This window comes from Protopterus annectens, chromosome 2.part2 (assembly GCF_019279795.1).
Source record: "Protopterus annectens isolate FY-2018-M chromosome 2.part2, PAN1.0, whole genome shotgun sequence".
Lineage (NCBI taxonomy): Eukaryota > Metazoa > Chordata > Ceratodontiformes > Protopteridae > Protopterus > Protopterus annectens.
In genome coordinates, this window is record NC_056730.1 from 1,104,924,883 (window position 1) to 1,104,951,952 (window position 27,070).

Sequence of the window (27,070 nt, forward strand, 5' to 3'; positions counted from 1 at the left end):
TAGTGTTCATTTTACCTATCACAGAGAGAACATTTGAGAAGGCCAGCCAACTTAGGTTCTTAACCTTGAATTATCTTCTGCTCCTCCTTCCTCTCCTTGCACTTTAAAAAAAAAAAACTTGTGTTCTGAGTGCTGAGTGTGCTTCTCAGCTAAGTATATTTTTTGGCACTTCTTAACTGTTCAGAGTTGAATAAAGCAACAATTGAATTTAGTTCATAATACAGTTTGAATAAATTGCATTTATTTAAACTGTATTTGCTTTACTTTTGGTGCTGGTTTAGCTGCTTTCTGAAAAAGGAAAAAAAAACAATCTAAGCTTGTTTCCTGCCTTTCCTGTAACTAGTCTAGTCCAGATGCAGATTTGCTGTATCCAGGACTGTTGGTAAGTTTCGGAACCCCCCCCCCAAGCCTATCTGTATTGGAGAAAAGCCTTCTAGCTCATCAGTGAGAGTAGTAAGCACTAGGTAGCCTATCTACCACAAGAGGAGTGGTTTCTGGCCCAGAAATAGTAGCTTATTGGCCGTTTGGGCAGTTTTTTCCATCACTTTCATCTTTCAGGTTTAAAAGCCCGCGTTTGCACTTGTTTCCATCTTTCCTGTAACTAATCTATTCCGGATACACATTTGCTGTATCCAGGACTGTTTGTAAGCTTCTGAGCGGTGCCAACATCTGCTAGTTCTCTCCTCTCCTGTACTTTTACTAGCTTATTAGTTTAGCACTTTACCAGACTTCTTGTAGCAATTATTGTAGCACACAAAAGTGCTACCAGCACTAAACGTTCTACAAGGAAACAGCTCCAGTACTTATTAATGCCCACCCCTCCCGGCATGTCTAAAGGTCAGTTCCCTGTGCTTTCTCCTATTAACCTGGTGAACTTTGGCATCCTGACGCAATGTAGCAAACTGTCTCATGTACACTGACAACCCTCTACTCTTAACCTTCCAACACTCAGACTTGTGAGAGATGCACATATATCCAAATTGGAAGCCATGCACTCTCCAGCCAAAACCAAAATAGCTGGTCAAGAGGAGAAGGTCAACACTTGCACCACACCACATGGAACACACAGCCCTCCAGAACACACACCAGCACTGTCTTCACATAAAAACACAAACCACAAATCCACCTTCATGGAGGCTCTCAATAAAAATCTACACAAACAGCAGAGACCTCTAAGACAGAAATACACCCGACCACCACAACACAACATTAATGACGAGAGACACAACTCTCCTAAACAGTGTGCCACTCAATAAAAGCCCCTAAGGCAAAAGAGCATGCCCAATACACTAGTCATTGGTGACTCGATAGTGAGCCACACTGATGTCCCACTCACTAGGCTGAATAAGGAAAAAGTAACAGTCAGCTGCCTGTCAGGTGCCAGGATCCGCCACATAATGCACGCACTCCGGTCCCTCAACAAAAGGTACAAATATGACTTTGTCATTGTACATGTGGGTGTGAATGACCTGAGACATACCTCCCTGAACTACAGGAAGAGAGACATGGAGGAGCTACTGGATTATGTATCCCAGGCAGGTATGACCCTAACCCTAAGCAGCATCCTACCATCACCTAGATTGATACCACAGTACAAACTGAAAATGATTGATTTCAACAATTGGCTAAGTTTCTGGTGTCATTCTAAGGGGATCCAGTATCTGTCTGACTGGGATGATATGACTGACATACCTTGATGATTTGCCAGAGATGGCCTGCATCTGTCACCCCTGGGCTTCCAGATACTGGCCAAGGCTCTTGCCACCCCTATAGTGCCTTTCTTAGGAGGTGTTCCAAAGACCAAATTACCACCGTAAAGTACAGTTGTGTACACTTACCATAAATGTAGATGTTCGAGCGTATTCACTGTTGCAGTCACCACACTTGGGTTATTTGCCTGCAAGTAGCCCTCAGTCGGCCCAAATACCAGAGACCTAGTATTTCTGCATAGGTTGCTGTCACTCCAGAACTGATGTCAGGTCATCAGGGGTATACAAACAGGCAGCCGACGCCATTACATCAGTTTTTCTTGTCCCAAATGTCAGGAGCCCCCCAAATTGGGAGCCAAGTTATGATGGGGAAAACACCACCAGTAAAAAGTAAATACCAATACCCCTGAAAGGGGTGAGTAAAGGACATAGAGAGGAGAGAGAGAGACAAGGGTGCTGGAGGGAGGGAAACCAGGACTGCAACAGTGAATACACTCGAACATCTACATTTATGGTAAGTGTACACAACTGTACTATGTTCTTCGTGTTTCACTCTTACAGTCATCACACTTGGGTAGATTCCCAAAGCTGAAGAAGGGTGGAGCCAGTCAAGAAGAGTTGGGGTTCGCTAGTATGCCTTGCAGGACTGTTGTTGCAAAACCTGCCCTGGATTTGGAAAAGATAGGCAGGTGGTAATGTTTGGTGAAGGTGTGTACAGAACTCCAGGTAGCAGGTTCCAGGATGTCCCTGGTAGGGACTCTCCTGAGGAAAGCTGTAGAGGTGGAAGTTGCCCTAGTGGAGTGTGTTCTGACCCCCTGAGGGGTTGGTTTCCCATGTTGTTGTTAGCAGAAATAGATGCAGTGTGCTACCCATTTGGAAATAGTTTGCTTTGAAATGGCCTTGTCCTCTGCCCTTGGTGCAAAGCTGACTAGTAACTGGTCAGATTTCCTGAAGGGCTTAGTCCTATCAAGATGGAATCTGAGCTGTCTGTGCACATCCAAGGAGTGCAGGATCCTTTCCCCTTTATTTTGACGATTAGAGAAGAAGGTTGGCAAATGGATAGATTGGTTGAGAGCCACACTGGACACCACTTTAGGCATAAAGGAAGGGCTAGTCCTGAGGGAAACCCTGTCAGCATGGAAAATAATGAAGGGTTCCACAGCCATCAGTGCTTGTAGCTCAGACACTCTTCTAGCTGAAGTGATGGCTAGAAGCAAGCTGTTTTCCAAGAGAGAAATTTTAACTCTGCTGACGCAGCAGGCTTAAGGGGGGGGGGGGGGCGTGAGCTTTTCCAGTGCAAAGTTAAGGTCCCAAGCAGGGGTGGGTGCTCTCCTTGGTGGCCTTAAGTTGTTAGCCCCTCTCAGGAATTGTTTGATCAGTGTGTGAGAGAATAGGGGTGGCTCAGTGTTGTAATGAGCCGAGATGGCAGAGGCATGGATCTTAATGGAAGAGAAGGATAAGCCTCTGTGGAGTAATTCAGCTAGATAATCCAGGACTAGGAGTAAGGAGGGCAGTGCCGTGTCCTCTCCTTTAGACAGAATCCAGGAACAATACCTTTTCCACTTACAGCATAGGATTTCCTTGTACTGGGCCTTCTGATTCAGGGATAACATCTAGCACCTGTTTGCTTAGGGTTGCTGGTGAAGAATTCAAGGAATAAGCCAGGCTGCAAGATTTAGGGTTTGCAATTGTGGATGCAAAATCTGTCCCTCCTGTTGAGACAGCAGAGTTGGGGCTTGGTGTAGGTGCCAGGGTGGCACCATTGTCAGGCTGCGGAGGAGTGTGTACCAGTACTGGTGTAGCCAGTCCGGAGCAATCAGAATTGTCCTTGGCCTGTCTTGTTTTATCTTGAGTAATAGCCTTGTGAGAAGGGGCAGAGGGGGAAAGGCATAGACCGAGAGCTTTTCCCATAGAAAAGCTAGGGCATCCACTTTCCAGGCCTGTTGTGAGGATTCCTAGTGCAGAATTTGCTAAACTGGTGGTTGTAGGGGGAGGAAAAGAGATCCACCTCTGGAGTCCCCCATTTCTGAATCAAAAGGTTGAAGGTGCTGGGCTTCAATTTCCACTCATGTGGGTCCAGGAGATTTCTGCTTAAGTCATCTGCCAGTGAGTTTTGCTTACTTGGCAGGAACTGAGCTTGTAGGTGGACTTGGATGTCCAAGACCGTGTGCCATAGAGCCATGGCTAACCTACAGAGTTGGTAGGAATGGGTTTCCCCCTGCTTGCTGATGTACCGCATAACTGTGGTGTTGTCTGATTTTATTAGCAATTGTCCTGCAAAGGGTAGGGATCTGAAAGCTGTCAGAGCATTCTGTACAGCTAGCACCTCTTTCTGGTTGATGTGTAGATAAATCTGACTTGGGCTTCAGTGGCCCTGAATACATTTGCCAGCCATGTGAACCCCCCAGGCATAGTCTGATGCATCTGTAGTCAGGGTCTGGGCGGCGTGGGGTAGAGTGAATGTCAGTCTCTTGTGGTTGCATGCTTCTGCCCACCAAAGCAACTCTGTCCTTAGACAGGGTATGACAGGAATGACTGCTTCCAGGTACTGAGAATGTTGGCACCAAAGACTTTTAAGTACCACTGAAGTTTCCTCATATGCAGTCTTGCATATGGAATTAGCAGTATACATGAGGCCATGAACCCTAGGGCTTGCAGTATTTTTCTTGCAGATAGCTGGGTTCTGGTGGCCATTCGTTTGAAGTAATCTGTCACACAGACTTGTTTTTCTGAAGTGAGGAATGCCATCTGGGAAGCTGTGTCCAAGCTTGCTCCCAGGAATACAATCTTTTGACTGGGTACCAGTTTTGATTTCTTTTCGTTGCTGGTGTATCCCAAGGAAGTGAGAAGGCTTTTTACAAATGCCAGGTGCTGAAGCAGCAATTCCTGACTGTCCGCCTGAATCAGGCAGTCATCCAAGTATGGGTAAATTTAGATATTTCTCTGCCTGCAGTATGCAATGGCTGGAGCCAGGTATTTGGTGAATACCCTGGGCACAGTAGATAAGCCAAAGGGAAGTGCAGAGAACTGATAATGCACAGATCCTGTCCTGAAACATAGATACTTCCTGCACGACTCCCTTATAGGGATGTGCAGATAGGCTTCTTTTAAGTCTAGGGTGACTAACCAGGCATCCTTGGCTAACACAGGAAGAAGCTGTTGCATTCTGAACTTTGGTACCACCAGGAAGGTGTTGAAAATTGAAAGATCCAGGATTGGGCACCAAGAGTCCTCTCTCCTGGGTATCAGGAAGAGTCTGGAGTAGAATCCTTGTCCCCTCTGTTCTATTGGAACAGGCTGAATAGCTCTGATATTGAGCAGGGAAAGTACTTGGTTTTGAGCCTCTGCCCACTGGTTTGGAGGAAGGTCTGGGAACCTGCTTGCGGTTGGCGGAGAATGGAATTAAAATTTGTACCCCTGGAATACAATGTTGAGGACCCATCGGTCCTGGGTGATGGACATCCAGTTTTTACATGAAGAGCAAGTTTTCCTCCTAGGGGCACAAACAGTTGGACAGGGCTGGAAAGTGGACTGAAGAAGTAATTGTGAGCTTTTTCCATAAGGAGGTGGCTTACCACTCCCTGCTTTAGGGGTGGGGGCAGATCTCTGCATACCCAGAGACTGTAGTCTGGGGTGGGGGGTCTGTTTCCCCTGGGTCTGATTTGAGAAGGCCTGGAGGGGGCTGGAAAGGACCAGTGTTTTGAAGGGCAATGCCTACTGAATCTAAGGGGCTGCACTTGTAAGAATTCTTTAACAGTCTGCATAAATTTAGCTTTTTCTTCCATCTTTTTAAGAACCTCTTCTGCTTTGGTGCCAAACAAAGAGTCCTTATTCAAAGGAGCATCTAGTAATTTAGATTTGACATGATCTGGCAAGGTCTGCTCCTTCAGCCAAGCATGTCTTCTCAATACAGAGCCAGTTGCTGCTGCCCTGCAAGATGCTTCTAGGGCATCAAAGCCACACTGCAAAGAATGCTTGCTGACTTGGTTTGCAGAGTGCAAAAAGCTCCTGCAATTCTTTACTTTCTGCACAGTCTGGAAAAGTTACCACTTTTTGTTTAATCTTCTTCTTTCGGCTGCTCCCGTCAGGGGTCGCCACAGCAGATCAACTGTTTCCATTTCTTCCTGTCCTCTGCATCTTGCTATGTCACACCAACCACCTGCATGTCCTCTCTCACCACATCCATAAACCTCATCTTAAGCCTTCCTCTTTTCATGTTACCTGGCAGCTTCATCCTTAGCATCTTTTTCCCAATATACTCTGCATCCCTCCTCAGCACATGTCCAAACCAACGTAATCTTGCCTCTCTGGCTTTGTCTCCAAACCTTCCAACCTGGGCTGACCCTCTAATATACTTATTCCTAATCCTGCCCATCCTGGTCACACCCAGTGCAAAGCTTAACATCTTCAACTAAATAAGGTACTAATGAAGAACAGAGCTTGTAGCTCCAAAACTCTTCTGGCAGAAGTTATAGTTAAACAAGGCTTTCCACAGAGGAGAGGAGAAGAGATAGATAGAGGGAGAGAGAGAGAGAGAGAGAGAGAGAGACTTCAACGCCACTGCAGAAGCCAGTCTGAATGAAAATTTTGTCAAGGCCTCTAAAACAACACTGAGGACCCATGGAGGGATTATTTCTCTAACCGGAGGCCAGAGAAGAAGACACCTTTAAGGAATGCTTTGCTAATTGCATCAGAAGCCATAGTTCAGGCTTTCTGAACAATGTGAACCATTATAATGGAAAAGCTGAAACTGAATTGAAAAAGGTAGACAAGAAGTGAAGGACAGCTAGAATACAAGCAGAAAAGGGGTCAGTGTCTTGGGTGGATGCCCAAGTGACAAAGTGTTTCTACTTCCCAAAGTACAACTTGTTGGTGTAATCCTCCAGAGAGGCAGACAGGGTCCTAACTACATCAGAAGAAAGGGACGGATTACTGGCCATCTCAAGAACTGGAGACATCAAAAGGTCAGTCAGTGATTGTGATGGCTCAGGTGTGGCCTCTCAGATGGGTGGGAAACAAGATCCCATCTGGAATCCAGAATCATGGGAGTGTCCGACAAGAGATCTATTAAGGGGGAAACCAGATCTGCCTGGATTAATGAGACAATGAGGATCATTGAATCATTGACGTTTTCCACCTGTCTTCTTCCTGTAAAAACCTGGGACTCAGGGGTATATGAAGGAAAGCATACAGTAGACCGTGAGGCCACTGTACAGAGTCTCTGGGGGGGCTTTTCCTCTGAAGGAATCATGGCAAAGAAATTGTTGCACTCTGTGTCTGATGAGAAAGCAAACACATCACAGCAAGGTTGGCACCAGAGGTAGACCAACTGTGGAACTGCTACTGGATTGAGAAACTAATTCTGAGGCATTATGAGTGATCCAGGTATGTGCATTGTGACTAAAAAGCAACATAAAGCTGTCATCTATTGTCATACCCTCATCACTTCCAGGCATAGGCAATATGACCTGGTTCCCCTTCATCTTGTTTGTTGATGTAACAAACCCCTATCATATTGTCAGTTTGGATAGAAATAAATCCTACAGGAAGTCAGTCCTTAAGTTTCTGCAATGCTAGAAGGACTGCCAACATCACCAGGACACTGACTTGAAGGCTGACCTTTTCTTTACTCTATAATCTTTGAATCATCCTCCCCATGTAATGTCCCTCACCACTCTAATTAATCCTTGGTGACCACCATTGTCAATGGGAGACATGGCATGAAGGGTCTGAATAGCTTTTGTAAGAACTTGTCTTCTTTCCAAGTGCAGAGACACTACTAATATAGTAGGGTCCAGATGACATCAAATGAAGTGAATGGTCTCAGTGAGTTCAAACATAGATTTCTGGTAGCTTATGGAAATGCCCAAGGACAGAGAAAGTTGGAGCTAATTGTCTCTGGCTTTGACTAAGAAGTCCATTGTTGGAGCAGCTGGAAGCCAATCTTCTAGACACGTACAGACCCTGATTCCTTGAAGCCATAAGGTGAGTCACTACATCTGCCGTGCACTTGGGTAAACATCATGTGGGGTGGTGAGATCAAAAGGCACAGCTTGGAATTCAAAGTGAATAGTTCCTACTCAGAAGTGCAGAAATCTTGGAGATTCTTTGACTGTTTTGATGTGAAGACAATCTTGGAGACTGACAGAGCACATCCAATCATTTGCTTGAAGTCAAAATAGAACAGACTCCATCCTGAAGTGGATCTTTTTCACATAATTGCTGAGGTGACCAATGTCTTTGTTTTTTTCAGGATCAAAAAAAACCTTGAGTAGAATCCTGACTCTGGTCTGGTGGGACCTCTTTGCTGGTTCTTGTTTTTTGAATGAGAGATGAAATTTCTGCTTTTGCCACCACTTACTGATGGAGTGGTGCACCTGAGAGTGGAATGTTTATTTCTGGCAGAGCATAGGAAAAGGGAATTGTCTAGGACCTGGATATTACCTTTCTGACCCACTTGTCCTGTATGGGGGCCATCTTCACAGGAGAATAGAGAGATATACGATCTTAGACTGCCTCCAGAGAGTAGCAGTTGGGCAGCCCTTCAGAGATGGTTTGGTGCTCTGTCAGAAAAGGGTTCACAGTATCCTCTGGTTCTGCAGACCTCCCTGGTCTTTGAGCCTGCGCTTATTAAAAGGACCACCTCTACCTCTGCCACCCATGTCAAAAATTGAGTCAAATGGCTAACATTTGGATTTCCTAAACCAAAGTGATTTTTTACCCTTTTTGGTTCCTGCTGTAAGCTCTCTGTGAGGGTTCAAACATCACAGTGACAGCAGAAAGCACTTTTCCATCCTGTTCACGTCTGTTTTTTCTCCCAAATCTGTCCATATCCCTAGATTCCTTACTGGAGAGCTGAACAGTATAGCTGCTGCTACAATGATGAAATTGACCAGTGGACTCTTGGCCACTGCTGTCTGACCTTGGGGAGGCCTGAGAATATTGTTTGACTTCCAAGAGCCCAACTCACAAGTGTTGGGCTCCTGCCACTATCTCAACTTCTAGAATAATTTGTCTACTGGACGGACCACTCAAGAAAGTGTGTGTCAAACCCATAGGCCTCAAAGAGAACCTCGTCATCCTCAGAGGGGGGTGTCTGCGGGCCAGGATACACTTTGTTGCAGAAGTTCAAGAATTTTGCCAAAAGTGGTGCCTTCTGGAGTAGACTGGTGAGAATGCTCTCAATCCACTAAGTCAGCATCAGTAGTGGCTGAAGTGGAAGGGCAGCTGATGTTTAGAGATCTGTTTTCTTGGAACATTGGGGGAAAGTGTAACCAGACTCCTCAGTGGACTCATCCTGCTGTGTAGTAACATCTTTGAGGCCTGACTATCGCTTCTGAGCCATGGATGCATAGTGCAGCCGAGAAGCAAAACAGCAGGGATTGTGGAGCAGAACAGAACGCAATGAAGCCTGTGTGTTAACTCTTAATGGAGAAGAGATAATCATAACCCCATATTCCATCCTCTGCTGGATCCAAAGACAATACCTTTGTAACTAGATCTATTCCTCCCATAGGAGAAACAGATGGTGCTGAAGATGGGAATCCTCAAATTTGAGAGGGTGAATGGCTTTGAGGAGGGGATCAGTGCCAAAGACTCGAAAGCTGAAGGTATGCCAGTAAATCATCTCAAACAATCCCACCTTCAACACTCTTGGGCTAGTGTTTGTTGTATTAGACTCCTCAAATGCTTAACTTGATACCGGCCTCAGATGAAGCACAATTCCGTTACTAGCACCACTATACTCCCTCTCTTTACCCCTGCCAGATATCCCATCACATCAACAACAAGTGGCAAGAAAGGAGACATTAAACATCATATAAAAAAAGACCTTTCAGGAAGTGTCACCTGACTTGAAAGGCTTAGGATATTATTCCACATTCTTTGTGGTGACAATTTAATCAATAGTGGATCTCAAAGGCCTAAATTCCTGTGTCACAGAAGAAACTTTTTACATGGTCAATGTCTTGTAAATCCTTGCATGTCTGTAAGGTGGAGACAGATGTGTCCCTTTGGACCTCCAAGATGCCTACTGATAGACAAGCAACAAGGAGTTCAGCAAGTACTTTTTCAAATATGTGCTAATCACCATCAGTTGTGAACTCTAACATTCAGTTTTGCCTATGTTCCCAGGTGCTCCAAGTGTACAGCAGCTCACCAGAAACTATTATCTAACCTTATTCATATAACTGGCTCCTTGTAGTTGCCTCCATGGAAGCTCTGAACTCTGCACATTTCTACAAGGAACCAACCCAGATTCTACTTTTCATCAGCTGTATCCTAGACATCACTGTATGCTGAGTGTGCTTGCTCTAGGAGAAATTATGGGCCAGATTCATTCATTTGATGGTGTAGAGTGATGACCCACTATCTCAAGGCACTGGGTCTCACTGTTCCCACAACTGTCATTATACATTATGAGAAACTGTACATGAGAGTTCTGTAGTTTACTGTTCAGTTGCAGTAGTTCTAGGATCTTGCCTCTGATCTTTCTCAGAGTTTCCAAAAGTTTGCAAATCTCATTTTCAGTGCTGGTTGGATACAAACAACTTGACAGTAAGGTACCCTGTTCAACTGCAGACTCCTTAGGAATCAGTCGCATCAAATTCTCCTACACTACAGTGGGGGAAGGATACTAAAATTGGCAAACAGACCGGGCTGCCTGGTTATCTGACATTCTTCATCTTCAGGTAACTGTGTTAGAAGTGACGTTGGCTCGTTTAACACTGACAGCCTTTCAGGACTCCTTTCATAAGAGGTCAAAGTTATACATTCCAACAACATGACAGTTGTATGCAATATTAACAAATAAAGGAAAACTCATTCTTGCAGACTTTGTTTGGAAGCAATGAAAATCTAGCAGTGGGCTGCAGCCAGTCATTCTTGTGTGAGGCTAATTACCAATCAGACAGGCTAAGTCATCCATCTTCTAATCTCACACAAATGGTCCCTGACCCACTCAGTAATAAGAACACTCTTCTGTCTCTGAGGCAAGGTGTACTGGGATCTCTTGACATCCCCAACTAAAAGCAAGTACTGAAAATATTCCTCAAATCACCCTGCACACAGGTGACCTTGTGTCTGGCATATAAGGCATCATCTGACCCATTACTGATAGATTTACTGCACATCTCCAAGTCAAATGGCATCAGAAATACTCGGTTGAGTTTTCAAAAACTTTTCTGCAATATCAACAGAATGGTTTGGAGCGACAGGTATATCTTGCAGAGGATTCCATTGCTTTGGAATAGACTCCTCATCGACATAAAACAAAGTTCATCCCTGTCCACATTCAAGTACAACTTAGATCAATGGAAGGGAAATATACCATTTATCCCAGGACTGCCTCTTTACTACTAATGGATAGAGGCAGCTCCTAAATACTTCATCCAATGCATAGGTCCCCCTCAAACTGTCTATGGTATGATCAGAGTTATTCTCATTGGCGTAATATATAATTATTGATCATGGGATGGGTAAGAACAATCTAACCAATTGCAATAGGTTATTTCAAGCACAAAAAAATAAACTGGCTAGGTCTAAATGGCCCACAAGGACAGCTAGCATATTACTTTACCTTTGAACCCTCCAGCAGTTCAAATTCAAGAAAACTCTACACAAATGGCCTTCTGGTCCCCAATACAGTTTCTGTGAGGTTAAATGAGAATGCTAGATATTTTAAACAAAAGGATCACCCTCCCATCTCCTTACTGGTCTTGCAAATATGGTTCCCATTATTCCAAATTTACCCTCTGGAGAAGCAGCTGCACCATCTCATTGATCATGCAAACCCATACAAACAACCTCTCTAAAACTGACAAAATGGGTATTCCAGTTTCAGCAACAGCCAGTAATCTACACTCTTAAGACAGAGCAGTAGAACTTATTTTATTTTCCAAAGACCTTCCAACTCAAAAGGACCCTTGTCTTTGAGACTGTGAACCTGCTGGCTGTTAGTGAAACTGGAAGAATAAATTAACTTTTTCTTCTGTTTGGGTATCAAACAAGAATCTACATCATTACATTTTAAATTACTACTCCGGAATTTTTTGTCTCTGGTCTCATCTACTCTTCAATCAGTAGCGGCCATCTCTAATGGTTTCATAGGTTCATAGATGTGTACTAGGTTGACTGCTGGGGCTTTTTTAAGCCTAGGCATACACCCCAAATCTCTGACAAGTTCCAGCACCCCTGATATTTGTAAACAGGGGTTTAAGAAATTAACATTTACATGCTGCCTGCCTCCAATAGAGACAAATGGGCCAAACCAGAGACGAATGTCCCGTTCCTTATCCAACTGTCCAAGTTACACTTGAATTGGGTTAGGGTGGAACTCTGCTTCACATGGAAGGGGGTGCCTGTTCCAGAGAAGGGGTAGTCTCCAGCAGATCCTACATTTATATCACAGGCAAGGTTGAAGTCTTTAGAATGGGTAATTCTGGTGCTGTTTTGTGGATATGCAGGAGGTCCATTAGGGTGGGGTCCGACAATGCCTTGCACGCCAGGTATAGATCTCCTGTCAACAGCCTGTAGGAGACAGAATGCAAGGATAGGGCTTTGAGGTAGTCTGCATTGGACATGTTACTGTATACTTTTAGTGAGGAACCTCTGTGGACATTCCAATTGTTGGATGTGCCTAAATATTCAATGACTGTTCTACTCTACTTGGCATTTATCAGACCTATGACCTCCTTGGACCTAGACTCCATCCATAGTTTTGTTTATAAGTTCCACATCACAGAATGATTTCGACACTACTGTAGACATGGGATGGTCAAAGGCTAGATTACTGTCTACATGTGACTAAGTCCCTGATTACTGGGTCATATCTTAGGGGGGTGTACTGTCACTATTACAGTTACTAGTGGTGGATGGCTTCCCCAAGGAATTCATTATGCATTTCTTGGCATTTAATTGTAGTCCATGGCTCTGACACAAGTCGTCTGTCAGCCCTTCCTGGAGAACATTAGTATTGGTGGGGGGATTCTATCACAGCTCCTAATTTTTCAATAGTCTGCAAATTTGGTTAGGCAGAGGCCACTGACATTAACGGTGTTCTTCAGAGAAGTAGATGCCAAAAGGAGCAGTTCAAGGATAGATTCCGTGTGACTGGCCTCTTATTTCTGGAATGTAGTTCTTTTCTTGCTTCACTTAAGGTCTGTAAAGCCCCCTTTTTATACATCATCTTTCACATTAGGCCTGCAGAGAACCTCAGCTTGGCAGGGGACATCACAAGAACAATGTTTTTATTTGATCTTCCCAACAGAACAAGGTGGTTTAGGATTACTTGATATGAAGAGATATTTTAAAGATGTGCAGCTAAGGCTAATATACATAACACAAGCAGAAGACTATAATTCAAAGTAGAAAGGGATGATAATGAAGTGGGGGGGGGTCAAAAATATGGACAGAGTGGGACTTTGGATGCAGATCCTCAAGGAGAACCACCACCACCAAACAGAATATAAATTCATAAAGTTACAGAAAGTATTCTAGGAACCAAGCCAACACAGGAAAGGGAAAATGAGATTTTGCCAATAGGGATACAGAAAATAGGCAAGAGGAGCTGGAATTTACTGAAGAAAACTGGCAAAGGAACCAAGGTATTGGGAGCAAATAACTAAAGAGAAATTAGTAGAGTGGGAGAAGGCCAAGCAGTTGTCTGAACTGCAGGTCAATGCCTGTCTTCCCTTCCAGAGATTGATAGAGTACAGGCAGAGAGAAAATAATTGGGGAGCCCTAAGTGAAAGGCCTGCCCTGGAAGAGTTTTTAGTCAAATCTAGAACTGAAGATTTTGTTAAAAAGGGATAATTAATAGAGTACATAAAATCCCACATATGCATTAGGACATTTGCTTGGAAGTGTTTGTATAGGCATTCTCATACCCTATGCAGGTGTCAAAGACGTCCAGGTAGATAACAAACACTGGAGTTGCAATGCATAAGAAAGGTAAAAGGGGACATCTTTTTAGGAGTGCAATGTCTTGGCAGATTTTAAAAATTTCATACAGAGTACTTTTTCAGAAATACTAGTGTTGCAAATAGCTATAACTGAAAAATGATTCCATTGAGTTGGGACATTGTATCTGCAATGCATAAGGCCTTATTAAGTTTAATTTTACTGGTTTCCAAAAAAGCAATTACTTGAAAACGGAAATCAAAATCTAAACCAACTGTATCAAGTATTAATGACTCCTTATATGACTCTCTGTTTCTTGTCATCACTGTTTTTGTGTAAGATAGAGCTACTGTAAACAAAATTTATAGACCTAATAAACTATGTAGATACTTACTATATGCTGCTTGTTTTACACTTATGTTGCGTTTTTTTTTCTCAACAACTTGTATATACTTATCACTTGTATCTACTTTGTAATTTCAACTGTTAATTTTCTGTACTGTGGAGCTTTTCTCCCGGGCCTCCACTGAAAATGAGTTCTGTTTGCCCAGTGGACTTTCCCAGTAAACAAAAAGCAAGTAAATATATAAATTAAATTAAATACTGTAAAAAAGATAAAAAACAACTTGAAGTAGGATCTATAGAAAAGGGAAGGAGCAAATTACACTGAAATAAAGGGAGTCTGTGAGCAGTAGTATAGGATGTGGTGAGAAGGGCAAATGCCCTTCCCGCAAAGTGCTGGGGGATGTGATCAGTCGCTCTTTAATGCATAGCACCCTTTAAAAGCAAGTATCACATCTGTGGTCAAACCTGAGCACTGAGCACAATGTGTGTGGTCTAAATATATAGGAACTGGCAAGCAGTTTGCTACAGTAAAAAAAAAAAGAAAAATATATTTTGTTTTTCTTAAGTAAAATTCAGAGTGGTGTAGTGCTTGGTGGGTGGTCTAAATGTAGCACCTGCATACTACATTGCAGCAAGCAGTTCACCACAACTTAAAATTGAAAAAAAAAATGTAAATTTTTTAAATGAAAACCTGAGCTCTGTGACGCTTCGTGCAGGATATAAATTGTAGCAAGCAGTTTGCTACATTTGTTTTTTAACTAAGGATGGAGGGTGGTCAGTGGCAGGGCACAGACATGGGACCCCAGGTATCTGATCATGGACTTTTTTTCTTTTTTGCTGCTCTTCTATTGAAAAGCTGGAAGGAGGGGGAGGGGGCATGTATCTGGCCACTTTGTTGGTGTGCCAGTGCAATGAACTGAACTTGTTTTTTGTTTTATTTATTTAAATAATTCCACTTCCATTGAAGAGCTGGGACAGAAGGGAAAGGGACTGTATCTGGCTACCCTGCCAGTACAAAGAACAGAACAGACCACCTTTTTTTCACTCTACTGAAGAGTTGTGGCAGGAGGGAGGGGGGTCTGTGCATATGGCCACATTGTTGGCATGCTAATATAAGGAGGAGTGTACTTTTTTTGGTAAATATTAAATGTAAGGTAGGTGGGGGTCAGGGGTATGGTGCAGAGATGGGACCTGAATGGCTCTTGCATTTCATTAGCCCAGATACCTGACTGAGGCCTCTTTTTGTGGCTCTTCATTTGAAGAGCTGGGGGGGTGTGGATTGTCAACTTGCATTCCTGCAGGTTTGTAGAAGTCCATTTTTTGAAGAACTGAGGGGGTGGGGCACTAATTCCTAGGACCGACACAGGACACTGGTTGAGCCATCTACACCTCCATGTGTAGGAACAATACATGCCGAATAATGTTCAGGAAGACGAATGAGACTTATGGGAAGACAGAAATTGTGCAATTTATGTAACACTGGATTGAATAAAAGTTGTTATAAAGAAAGAAAACAATGTAAAATATATATATAAATGAAAAAAATGTTAACATGGTTCGTTTTCTTTACTGTTAATGTGCATGTACTTGTGTCTTAAGCAATTAATTTAACCAAGGTAAAGTACAATTTTTTTTTTTCGCTCTGAACTCTGCCCCTGGAAAAAGAGAGATAAATGGACTGGTTTAGTTACAGTTCTAAAACAAATTTTATGAGGAAATGCAAGTTAATCTTGTGCAGCAACAGATTCTTGTGAAAGGACAAACAATTGTACACAAATAGCGGGTCACACTCCAGCGTTATACAAAAAGTAACTGCCACCAAAAAATGCTTTCTATGAGCAAAGTACAGTTATGCTGTGTACATAAACTTACAATAACAGCAGATGTACAGATAAGATCAGTGGTGCAGCAGTGTAAGTTATACATGACATCTGCCAAGTACTGGACCGGCTGGCCAGCTTCCAAAGCATTAAGACACCTTCCTCTCACTACTGTATAATCTGAGCAAAACAGTCTAAAACCAGTGGTTAGGGTGCCAAAACTTTACAGAGTTTCCTTGCCTCAGAAAAGGGAAGCTACAGTCCTCTCAGATAAGAACAGTAATAATAAAAATTCCACACCCTGGAATAAAAGCAGTAAAAAAGATGGGGGAATGAAGGGGAATGTGGCTACAAAACAGTGATGTTTTCAAATGTCTGCTGCTATGGTAAGTTTAGTTACACAAATGTACTATGGTCATCACTAGACGACTGTTGCAGTCTAAGCTATATGGGATGAATACCAAAGTTTAGGAAAGAAAGGGAGGAAGAAGGAGATAGCAAATACTGCTATGGATATAGAGAAGGAATCCAGTTTGTACTGCTTGGCAAGGATGTTTACAGATGACCAAGTTGCGACCTCTGTTATGTTTATTTGAAAAGGCAAAAATGTTTAAACACAAAATGTAGAAACGTATTTAATGCATGGGGGCAAGACACAATGCAACATGTAGGGGGCTGTCTCTCCTACACCCCCTGCTACCTATATATACCAACTCCAGAATCACACAACAGTGGGGAAAAGGCAAATTACACTTTAAATAGGTTTAGTGCCAAAATGTTGAATGTCCTCCCTTTTCCATAAAGCCACTGACAGACTGGGACATGACTTTCCCTGGAAGTGTCTAGTTTCAACAACAGTAGTCTCATTCTCTTTGCCTTCATAGGAAATAAACAGTTGATAAGAAGTCCTTAAGTATTTTTTTGTCATGTCAATGTGGTATCAGAGTTGCCTGTGAACAAAGATTCTTACACCCTCATTTTTTTTTTTTTTTGGTTCTTGGAAGAAAACGGGGATGAACTGCCTGGCTCAATGTAAACTCTGAAAGAACCATGGGCATAAAGGAAGGATTTATTCTCAGTGTTACTCTTATGCTTACGAAAGATAAGATAGTGATAACTTACCACATCAGGTTCTAGCTCAGACACAGACAAATAATGTGCAACACTGTTTTCCAAATAAGAACAAATAGCTTCATGAGCAGGTTCAAAAGGAAACAGTGATAGTTTTTCCATTACAAAATAAGATCCAAAGAAAAAAAAAAAAACTTTCAGAAACAGTTTCACTTGAGGTTGGGTAGAAAGAGGAGAATCTAAGGGCAGACAAACAGACAAAGGTGAATCTTGAAAAAGAATAAAAAGGCCAAAGGATAATTACTCACAAAAACTGGAGAACCAAGAGGACGACTCCTTGAAAGGGTCCTTATTATGGCATCAACTAGAAAATCTTTCCCATTTTCCCATATATGTCTCCCTAGCACAGGTTTCTTTTGCCTCTTTTAACACATGTTGCACATCCTCAGAAATAAGGCATCTGAAAGATAAAAAACGTCTAATATCCAGGCAGTCAGTTGAAGACTGGGATGTGTCAAACAACCCATCTTGTGTATGTAAATCCAGTCTGCGAGGAAGCTTGTGACAATTATCTTTGGCCAGTTTCAAAATAAGGGAGAAAGCACAGTTGTGTACACTTACCATAAATGTAGATGTCAGATTGTATACACTGTTGCAGTCCTGACTTGTAGGATTTCCCAACATGGAAGCCCTTGGCTAGCCCAAGTACCAGAGTAAAAATGTTCCCTCCTCCTACGTCCAGTGGACGCCCTTTTCTGATGTTAGTATGCTTGGGTAGAAGTGGAGCCCGTTGACATCATGACTTCAGTTATTTTCTTGCTCCTCTGAGTTTGGCGCTTCCCAGCAGGAGCAGACAGTCAAGGTCAGATGGCTAGGGCAGGGATCCCTACGTAGGCAAGAGTCGAGCAGAAGTTCAAGATAAATAGGAAACAGAAGCAGCCTGCTCTGTAGGCTACGGGGGAAGGACAGAGGGAAAGAGGACTGCAATAATGAATACACTCGAACATCTATATTTATGGAAGTGTACACAACTGTAGTATGTTCTTTGTGTTTCACTGTTGCAGTCCTGACTTGTGGGATTACTCCCAAAGCTGAGAATAATGAAGGATGGAAAGAAAGTCTAGGAGAGGAAGTTTGTAGGGTAATAGAGGGAAATCCTGCTTTGGATAAGTAGAAGTTCGACAGTAGTAGTGCCTGTTGAAAATGTGCCCTGATGGCAACCTCCAACCACTCTTGGCAGGTACTCCTTTCAAGAAGGCAACTGTTGTCCCTAGTGGAAAGGGCCCTTACAGCTTCAGGTGTGTTCACTCCATAATTACTATAATGGAAGGTGTTAAGAGTGAGAGATCTTTTCAGAAATGGTCTGCTTGCAGGCAGGTTATCCCTTGGTGCTGTTAGCAAAGGCTGCAGACAGTTGGTCAGATATTCTAATGGGTTTTGTAGTGTCCCATTAGAAGGGTAGCTGGCTTTCTGAGAAACTCAACCCAGCCCCCCGTTTTGTGGGTTTGGAGGAAAGATGGGTAGATTCATTGCTAGATATAAAGAGGCATCAGACACCACCTTGGGTCCAAGTAAGGGTTAATCTTGAGAAAGGGACTCCATCAGGACAGAACACGATAAAGGGTTGGACTGCCTAGACAGCCTGGTGTTTCTGAAACTGTCTATGCTGAAGAGACAGCCAATCAGCAAGAAGGGTAATGATGAGCAAGAACGGTAACAGTTAGGAATATCTTCCAAACAGGACCAGTTGATAGGGGTCCTGGCCTTGATGGGAACCTGATTAGGTAGAGTACATTCATCTTGAAAAACACATTCCATTACCTGCCCAGGGTTTCCTGACAATAGGCCTCCTAGCTTTCCCCAGGATGTTCTGCATCCACTTATGATGGGGGAGACCCCCCCTCTCAGAGTATTTTTCAAACTGATAGCTGGAGGGAAATGGGGATCCTTCAAGATGATAGGTAGAAGGTTTGTAGGTGGGGAGTATAAAGAGACCCTTCCTCTGACTGAGAAGGTGAGGAGTCTGGGGTAATGAAGTTAGTACTGGTCAGACTAAGAAGAGGAAAGTACCAGTCATGCCTTGGGGAATGTGGAGCTAGCCTAGGTGCTCTACTGTGAATTTTAGAGAGCCCTGGGAAGTAGGGTCTTTGGAGCAGAAGCATAAATAAATAGGTTTCTCCATATGAACAGGGAAGTGTCTGTATTCCAGGCTGAGAGGATCTTGACCCTGAAACCAAAACTTTCCAAAAGTGGTTTTCCCTGGTGACGAAGAAGTCCATCTGTGAGGTTCCCCATTCCTTGGCTATGGTGAGAGGGGCCTATTTTTAAATTCTGAACTTTCAAAAAGTCAAATTTCTTATGGTTGAGGTCATAAGATCGAAGTTTTTAAACTTCAAACATTTTAAATGGAGATCGCTGTACAGTACAGAGCAATATATTTGCCATTTTCCTCACTGTAGTGTGTTCTTGGAGCTGGTATATTTAATTAGTGGGGAGGGGTGCAGGGGGGCTTGCCCCCCTGTAAAAATGTAAAAAATAAGATTTTTCATTTTATTTATTTTTTTGTATTTAAATTTTGAAGTTTCAAAACTTTGATCTTATGGTCTCGATCATAACAAAGTCGACATTTTGAAAGTCTGAAATTTAGAAGTACACCTGCTGAAGAGTGATCTCCCGATGCAGCTGCCATAAGTGGGTGTGTAAAAGCTTCTGTTGATTCTGTCTGCCTGTTGGTAGGGAGCACCTGGGAGGTATTAAGTCAACAGGTGCCATTCCATGGAAAACACTGATTTGCATCCCCATAGCTAGGCAATAGGGTAGGCATGAATGAGTTTCTTTTTGTTTTTGTGTCACAAGTCTGTATCATGATCTACATCTGGGGCTAGCACCCTGATTTTAATCTCTCTCTGAGTGCTAGCACAGCCCCTTGTGCTATCCGAAGCTCCTTCTAGTTTGTGTGCTTCCTGACTACCATTAGGCCTGTAACTGTTTGAAGAGCATCCCTCAAGGTGTCTCCGAGACATCCATAGTGGAGTTTGTTGCAAAGCAGAATGGTAAGCCTTGGTTCATGAAGTAGGCCCTGGAACACCATGTAGAAACATCTTTTTAGGCCTGGTGTCATCCTTATTTTGGCTGATGCTGTTTGTATATGCAGGCCCAACACATATGAGGTAGCACTGTAATTGCCTCATGTGCAGCCTGGCTTGGGAAAGCATGGAAATGAAGTTGTTCATGAAACCCATTGCGAATAGAAAAAACTCTGGTTGTTAGACTGCTGTCCAAATGGTTTTTGAAGGCACTTAATCAAGAAGAACATCCTGTCTTTTGAAGGGTAGAGAACAGCAAGACGTCCCCCACCCAGAACAGTATTCTGGTTTCAGAGAAGAGTTTGGGATTATTGGTGTAATCCCAGGAAAAGTGAATGTGGACTGGGTGGACACAGTCTGTGATGAGTGGTGGCAAGCTTCTGAGCCGGAGGAGGTCCTCCTCCAGGTAGGGGTAAATGTGTAGCCTTTGTTCTTAGCAGAAGGCAATGGGGGGGGGGGGGTAATCATTTTATGAATCCCCTGACAGCATCACAGTAGACAAAGGGAAATGTACATAATTGTAACGGTTTGTGACTATCAAAAGGCTGAAGAATCCTCAGCTTGATGCTACTATGGGAGTATGCAAGAATCCAGGCTTTAAAACTGGTGTCCCCGTGAAAGTGCTATAGAAAAACATGGACAGGATTTAGAGAAGGGTCAGCAGCCTGAATATGGGGCCCTGCAGGACTAAGCAGAGGGCCATGAGCAGTACAGAGAGAAGAGTACCCTTTCTATTTGATGTAGAGGGGCTTCTTCCATTGAGACCTGTATTCTTAGTGATCCCATATGTGAAGGCCTCTGCTTTCTTGGGATGGTGAAAAAAAACTGGGAAGACTGGCTACCTTGTGGGTGTACAACTTAAAGGTGAAGTCCCCCTGGAAAGAATAATCAGAAATCATTGGTCTAAAGAAATGAGAGGCCATTTTTTTCTGAGCAGAGGCAGTCTTTCTTCAGGTCTGGGAACAGGACTGGGAGTTGAGGGGAGGGATGTCTGTGTGCCATAAAGAAGATAAATCACAACAGCCCCCTACCAGGGACCCGAGTAGTGGGAGTCTCTGGTGTTGGGGAGGTGGAGTGTTCTTGTCCAGGTTACTGTCACAGAGTGTGGTCCCCTTCCCTGTGGGCTTTTCCTTGACCTGCTTTGGGTTCGGGAGGAAAGGACCAGAGCTTAGTGGGACAGTTTCTGCCAAAACGAGGTGCCTGTACCTGCAAAAAACCTTTGGATGTCTGCATAGACTTTGCTCTGTCTTCCATTTTTTTTTTGAGGACAGCTTGTGCCTTAAGGCCAAAGAGAAACTCCTTATCCAAAGCAGCATCCAAAAGGCTGGGTGTAACCTGCTCCGGAAGGACTTGTTCCCTTACCCATGCGTGCCTCCTAATGACAGACCCAGTGGCCGCAGTCTTGCTAGCAGACTCCAAGGCATCAAATCCACAGTTTAAACGGTGCTTGACCACTTGCGAGGTGGACCTGCAAATGTCCAGTAATTCTTTAGATAAACTCTATTTTCAATAGACAATAGCTTTTTTATTATCTGTTCCAGTAATGTTTCTTGGTGTTTTATTATGTGAAACTGGCAGTTGAGTGCAGTGGCACAGGTGTATACCTTTTTGCCAAATCTATCAAGGGCTCTGCTCTCTTTATCATTGGGTAGGGGATTTCTGGATGTGCTGGCTCTGGGACCCTGCGGGGCACAAGCAAAAACCTCTGGGTCTGCTGAAGGGTTCTTAAAGAGGTGCTTATGCGAATCCATTACCATGTAAAATCTGTCAGGTTTCCTGGGTGCAGGAGGAAGGGAGTCAGATTTCAAACAGGATTCTTGGAAAACATCATCATCCACCTCCAAAATGGGGGGAACTGCCAGGGGTTTAAGTTCTGGTAGAGTACAGTTGTGTACACTTACCATAAATGTAGATGTTAGTGTGTATTTACTGTTGAAGTCATTACATTTGGGTAATCTGCTGGCAGGTTGCCCTCAGTCGGCCTGAATTCCAAAGTCTTGGGTCCTGCATCAGTTGCTGTCTCCTCTTCCATGATGTCAGGTTGTCAGGGGTATAAAACTGCAGCCGACGCAAACTTCTTTAGTTTTTCTTGCCCCCGATGTCAGGTGCCCCCAAAAAGGCAGCAATATTATATATATATATATATATATATATATATATATATATATATATATATATACATGCATCAATATAAACTTTACCTTCATCTACAAGCAAATACACGACATAGGTTGAAGAAGATAGAGAAGGAAAGATAAACTGTAGAATGACAGGGGGATGGTGGGAGGGTAACCTGGACTGCAACAGTGAATGCACTCGAACATTTACATTTATGGTAAGTGTACACAACTGTACTATGTTCTTCGTGTTTCACTGTTGCAGTAATTACATTTGGGTAGAATCCCAAAGCTATGGTTGGGAGGCTGGAGCTAAACAGCATTAGGTGCAGCTATAAGGCCCTGCAGCACTGCAGTGGCAAAGCCTGCCCTGGACTTAGAGTAGAGAGGCAAATGTTAATGCTTTGTAAAGGTGTGAACAGAACTCCAAGTAGCAGCCTCTAGAATGTCTTTGGTTGGTACTCCTCTGAGAAAGGCTGCTGAAGTAGTTGCAGCTCTGGTCGAATGAGACCTAATGCCCTTGGGCACATGTTTACCATGGTTTAAGTAGCAGAAACGGATGCAGTGGCTTATCCACTTTGAAATTGTCTGCTTTGAAATAGCCTTTCCTTCTGATCCTGCAGCATATGACACTAGTAATTGCTCAGTTTTTCTTAGAGCTTGTGTCCTGCTCAAGTAGAATCTTAGCTGTCTGTGTACATCCAAGGAATGCAGAATTCTCTCCCCTTTGTTCTGCGGATTTGGATAAAATGTTGGCAGATGAATTGTTTGGTTAAGAGCCACACTGGAAACCACCTTAGGCATAAAAGTAGGATTTGTCCTCAGAGACACCCTGTCTGGGTAAAATATGATAAACGGCTCTACAGCCATGAGGGCCTGTAGCTCTGAAACTCTTCTTGCTGAAGTAATTGCTAGTAGTAGAGCTGTCTTCCATGATAAGAACTTTACATCAGCGGTAGCGGCTGGCTCAAATGGAGGCAGGGTGAGCTTTTCCAACACATAGTTGAGGTCCCATGCAGGTAATGGTGATGATCTAGGAGGCCTTAGGTTTTTGGCTCCTCTAAGATACTGCTTTAGTAAAGGATGAGAAAAGATTGGTGGCTCTGTATTGTAATGAGCTGAAATGGCAGAGGCATGGATTTTGATTGATGAGAAAGATAGGCCTTTGTCAAGCATCTCAGTTAAGTACTGTAGTATCTGAGGAATATGTGGTTCTGCTGTATCAGTTCATTGTGCCTGATTCCAAGCACAGAATCTCTTCCATTTGTCAGCATAAGCTTTTCTAGTACTAGGCCTTCTGGCTTCCAAAATGACATCCATCACAGCTTTACTGAGCGGTGTCGTTTGCATGATTACCTGATTAGCCATGCTGCCAGGTTCAGAGTCTGTAGTTGACTGTGCAGGATCTGATTGTTTTGCTGGGACAGTAGTTGTGGTCTTTGAGGCATGGTCCAAGCTGGGTATTGAGACAAGTTCCTTAGGATTGGGTACCAGTATTGGCGGGGCCAGTCCGGGGCAATTAATATCATCTTTGGCTTCTCTTGTCTGACTTTTAGGAGGACCTTGGGTAGAAGAGGCAGAGGAGGAAAGGCGTAAACTGACAGGTTTTTCCAACTGAAGGATAGGGCGTCCACTTTCCATGCTTGTCTGTGATAAGTCCTTGTAAAGAATCTTTTCAATTGATAATTTTGAGGAGAGGCAAATAGATCTATGTCTGGGCTCCCCCATCTCTCTGTTATCATGCTGAATACTTGTGGATTTAGTTTCCAATCGTGAGGATCCATAAGGTTTCTGCTTAAATCGTCTGCCAGAGTGTTCTGTTTTCCTGGCAGGAATTGAGCTTGAAGATTTATTTTGTAGGTCAAAGCTGTGTCCCACAGAGCCATGGCTAATCTGCAAAGGGGATATGAGTGTGTGCCCCCTTGCTTGTTTATATACCACATGACAGTGGTGTTGTCTGTCTTTATCAGTAGTTGTCCTGGAAGAAGTAAGTCCTTGAGGGCTGTTAGGGCATTTTGAACAGCTAGCATCTCTTTCTGGTTGATATGTACATGCATTTGATTTGGTGCCCATATGCCCTGAATGTATCTTCCTGCCATGTGGGTCCCCCAGGCATAATCTGATGCGTCTGTTGTTAAGGTTTGGCTGGCAGGGGGTAGAGTGAAAGGCCGTCCCATGTTATGGTGACAGGCCTTTGCCCATCATAGAAACTCCTGCTGCAGGCAGGGGATAAGAGGAATCATAGTTTCCAGACTGTGTGAATGTTGACTCCATAAACTTTTTAGGTACCACTGAAGTTTCCTCATATGCAGTCTTGCATATGGAATCAGTAGGATGCAGGATGCCATGAAGCCCAGAGCCTGCAGATTTGTCTTGCAGAAGACTGGGTTTTTGTTGCCACCAGTTTGAAGTAAGTAGTCAGTTGCCTTTGTTTGTCTGGTGTGAGGTAAGCCATCTGGGCAGTTGTATGCAAGCTTGCACCCGGGAATGTTATCTTTTGGGAGGGTACCAGTTGTGATTTCTTTTCGTTTATTGTGTACCCTGGGCACGCTAGAAGCCTTTTCACAAACGCCAGGTGTCGTAGTAGTGTCTCATTGTTCTCTGCTTGAATGAGACAGTCTTCCAAGTAAGGATATATTTGAATACTTCTTTGTCTGCAAAATGCAATTACTGGTGCCAGGCACTTTGTAAAGACCCTGGGCACAGTAGATAAGCCAAAGGGCAGTGCAGAGAATTGGTAATGCATTAAACCAGCCTTGAATCTGAGGTATCTTCTGCATGACTGTCTTATTGGGACATGCAGGTATGCCTCTTTTAAGTCTAAAGTCACCAGCCAAGCATTCATGCCCAGCATGGGCAGAAGCTGTTGCAAAGTGAGCATTTTGAATTTTGGGATGTCCAGGTATGTGTTCAAAATCGATAAATCCAGTATTGGCCGCCAGGCCTGGTCCTTTCTGGGTACCAAGAACAGTCGAGTAAAAACCCTGTCCTTTTTCCTGTTCTGGCACTGTCTGAATGGCCCCCATATCCATGAGGGACGTAACCTGTTTCTGTGCCTCTGCCCATTGTTTTTTTGGCAGGTCTGACCAACCATTTGTCATTGGCAGAGTGTGGAAATGGAATCTGTATCCCCGTGATATGATGTTCAGGACCCACTTGTCCTGGGTTATTAACTGCCAATTTTGAGCAAAAAGTGCTAACTTTCCCCCTATGGGTGCTGCCAAAAGATAAGTGCTTGGTGTAGGCAGAGGAAAGGCATTGGGATCGCTTTCTGTAGGTTTGCGCTTTATCCCCTCCAGATTTGGAGGTGGATGCACCCCCCATTGCTTTGACCTGTATGAGTCTTGAGCCTGGTACCTGGAATCCTTAGGGCATCCGGATTTGCCCCTTTGAGCTCTGTCTGACACAGAAAAGGACCAAATCTTTGTAGGCCAGTGTCTACTGAATCTAGGTGGCTGCACTTGCAAGAAACATTTAAGAGTTTGCATAGACTTAGCTTTGTCTTCCATTTTCTTTAAAACCTCTTCAGCCTTAATACCAAACAAGAGAATCATGCTGTAAAGGTGCATCTAGCAATTTTGCTTTAACATGATCAGGCAAATTTTGTTCCTTTAACCAGGCATGCCTCCTAATCTCAGATCCAGTAATTGCGGCCCTGCAGGAGGCCTCTAAAGAATCAAAACCACATTGCAAAGTATGCTTTCCAACTTGTTCAGCTGCATGCAATAATTCCTGCAATTCCTTATTTTCTGCACATTCTGAAATCATCATCATTTTCTGTTTCAGCAATCCCATAACATGTTGTTGGTACTTAAGCATATGAAATTGACAGTTTAAGGCCTTGATTGCCAAGGTTGCAGATGTATAAACCTTTTGTCCCCATCTGTCCAGTGCACTTGAATCTCTGTCAGAGGGGTAGGGTTTTTTTGCTGTTGAGGCCTTAACTCCCTTTGGACCCTGTGGAATAGTTTCAGGGTCAGCAGCAGGGTTTCTAAATAAAAAGTTATGAGAGTCAGGGACCCTATAATACCTGTCAGGCTTATTGGAAGCAGGAGGTAAAGAGTCAGGGGTCAGGCTTGACTCCGAAAAAACATCATCCACAATGTTTAACATGGGGGAATGGCTAAAGGCTTGTGCTGAGGGAGAAGGAGGAAATCCCTGAGCCTCTTTTTTGATTCTGAGAAGTCTTGACTCTCCCAGTGAAAACGCTCCCTCAAAGTATGCAAAGTGTCTCCAAATGAATAATCCTCAGGAGGAGATGCAGATGGAATAGACTCCTCAGCATCAGAATCCTCATAGGGAGGTAAAGATAATTCCTGATCAGAAGAGGAATCAGAAGAAAGAGAAACCTGATCTGAAGATTCATAGTCAGTGTCTTGCCTAGGCCTCTTATCTGGAGGGGGATGGGTACCCCTGATCAAGGTAATAAGGTATTCAGCCATTTTGATCATCTGTTTTTTAGGCATAGAGGCCTGTGCACGTGGCTCAGGCGTCGTTTTTTAGTTTTAGAAGGTGTCTTTGCCTTTGGTTTTGCAGCTTTCGTCGGTTTGATATAAAAATGTTGAGGTCTGAATACACCCTCAGAAGCTGGTGCCTACTCAGCGGCTCTGGACCCATCCAAGGGAGATACATCAGTCAGTCCAATACCCTGAGTATCTTGCGGCATGCCGGACTCTACATGGGTGTCGGTAGAGGCCTGCGACTCGAAGGTAGCGGGTATCAGGGGCTGCGAAAGCGACTCACTGAGTACCGGCAAACCGGCGACTGGCTTAGGAGAAGCTTCGTCATCGGTTTTGGATCTCGACTGCCTTTCTCTGTCCTTTTCTTTGCATTTTTTATGTACTCTGGTAGTCTGATTGCTATCCAACGACATCTCTGGGTAGTTAAATCTGTTTCCAAAATACTTAGATGCAAAAATATACCGACGCTTAATAGTGCGTTGGTTAAATCTAGCACAAAACCCACAGCCAGGCACATTGTGATCAGGGCCTAGGCAAGGAATACAGTATAAATGTCAATCCTTA

General features: G+C 43.6%; 1 protein-coding gene across 3 annotated transcripts in view; it reads right to left on the bottom strand.

Moving 5' to 3' along the window:
* Positions 1–27,070, bottom strand: part of KANK1 (KN motif and ankyrin repeat domains 1) — a 1,631,365-nt gene that overhangs the window by 403,659 nt on the left and 1,200,636 nt on the right. The gene's annotated exons all lie outside the window — the stretch shown is intronic.